The sequence below is a fragment of the Dipodomys spectabilis genome, unplaced genomic scaffold (assembly GCF_019054845.1).
Source record: "Dipodomys spectabilis isolate Male_0828 unplaced genomic scaffold, ASM1905484v1 ptg000004l, whole genome shotgun sequence".
Lineage (NCBI taxonomy): Eukaryota > Metazoa > Chordata > Mammalia > Rodentia > Heteromyidae > Dipodomys > Dipodomys spectabilis.
In genome coordinates, this window is record NW_024870681.1 from 15263313 (window position 1) to 15265136 (window position 1824).

General features: G+C 41.9%; 1 non-coding gene across 1 annotated transcript; it reads left to right on the plus strand.

Moving 5' to 3' along the window:
• Positions 1–380: 380 nt before the first annotated feature.
• Trnaa-ugc lies at positions 381–450 on the plus strand. Its single transcript has one exon. It is a non-coding gene; the product is annotated as a tRNA-Ala (tRNA).
• Positions 451–1824: the final 1374 nt, after the last annotated feature.

Below are 1824 nucleotides of genomic sequence, written 5' to 3' on the forward strand. Positions count from 1 at the left end.
AAAATAGCCAGAAACGCAGCTGTGGTTCAAAAGGGAGAGCACCAGCCTTGAATACAAAACTATGGGAAGTGCTCAGGCACTGAATTCAAGTCCTAGTACTAGGACACACATACAAAAGAATTGCAGTAAATAATGATACATATTAAGATATCAACATGATTATTAAACTTGCTTAGGAGTACTAATGAATATTAATCGCAACCTGCTTCTTTGATTACTGACACAAATCAAGGATTTATGTGTGCATATGCACATATTATTTTTTTGACACTATTGTGTGGCAATGAGATAAAAACTAACCATCGAGCATACTGACTGGCTTCAAATTTTGCAAGACTTGGTATTTTTAGCTTTAAGAAATATGACATCTGGGGCTAGGAAGGTGGCTCAGTGGTAGAGCGCTTGCCTTGCATGCATGAGGCCCTGGGTTCGATTCCCCAGCATCACATAAGCAAAAAGAAAAAAGCTGGAAGTGGCGCTGTGGCTCAAGTGGTAGAATGCTAGCCTTGAGCTGAAGAGCTGAGGGACAGCACCTAGACCCAGAGTTCAGACCCCAGGACCAGACCCCCTCCCCCCCCCAAAAAAGAAATATGACATCTATACATTTTATTTTGGCATAAAATAAGACCATTCTCAAATTTTCCTATTTCAAATTCACACAGAATCAGCAGCCTTGAACTACAGAATAGTTTCTCATTGATAGTATAGAGTTAAGAGCTGGAATTTACAGCCAGACAGCTCTTGGACTTGACCCCTACTTTTACCACTTACAGCTTTTATCAAGCTTCATATTTCTTTAAGCTTTGGAGTCAAGAGCCAAGGACTAGGTAGTTGGAAAATAAAGCAAAGGAGACAAGTCTCAGGAATAAACTACTGAAGAGTGGTTCTTAAGCCCAATGGGAGGGCTCTGTGTGTGTGTGTGTGTGTGTGTGTGTGTGTGTGTGTGTGTGTGTGTGTGTGTGTGTGTGTGTGTGTTTTACTGTTGAACTGACCTTGTAGGGCCTCTTTGACTGATGCCTAAATCAGCATTGCTCTTACCTTAATGGGGCTCCCATGAAATTTTCTTCCTTTATATCTCAGACCCAAGCAAATGAAGGGGTGATGTTGTCCAAAAAGAAATGTACTCTGACTTATGTAACTGTCATTCCTCTGTACATCACCTTTATGATAACAATTAAAAATTAAAAACACAATAAATATCAGGCCCCCATTTCTGGTTTAGTATGAATGTTTCTCTCAAACTATTTGTGCACAGATAAAAACCCCACCAGCAAATAATAAGGGTGTACATCATAGAGGAATGGGAGAACAAACGCAAGCCTAATGATCGGGAACCTTAAACTCTTAAATGTTTCCTTTGGAAGAAGGTTTTGAGATCTCTGGCCACAAGCTTCCTAGATTTCCTCCAATTTAAGGACAGCTTTGTCTACATGCCACATTCTTGTCTTGACTCCTGTTGTCCAGGGACCAGCTTCTAAGACAGCATCTGGACACACTTCCCCTGTAGAGGACCAAGCCAGCATGGAGTGCTGCCCTGTCCTGTTACTGTGGTTCTCCAGCTGGCACAGAGCTAACTGGCACCTGCTCAGGAAGAAACCACAGACTCAGCAACCTCCATCCTTTTGTGTTTTTTTCTTGGTCAAGTCTTGGTGCAACTCAAATCTTTATATGTGCTATGTATATATGCATGTATGGGGTCGGCTGGAAGTGGGATATGGAATGTATGGTCAGTACTATGAGCTAAGGGTCCTGCATGTGCTGTGCAAGTACTCTACCACGTGAGCCATGCCCCCAGCTCAGATTTAATATTTGAGAACACTAGTA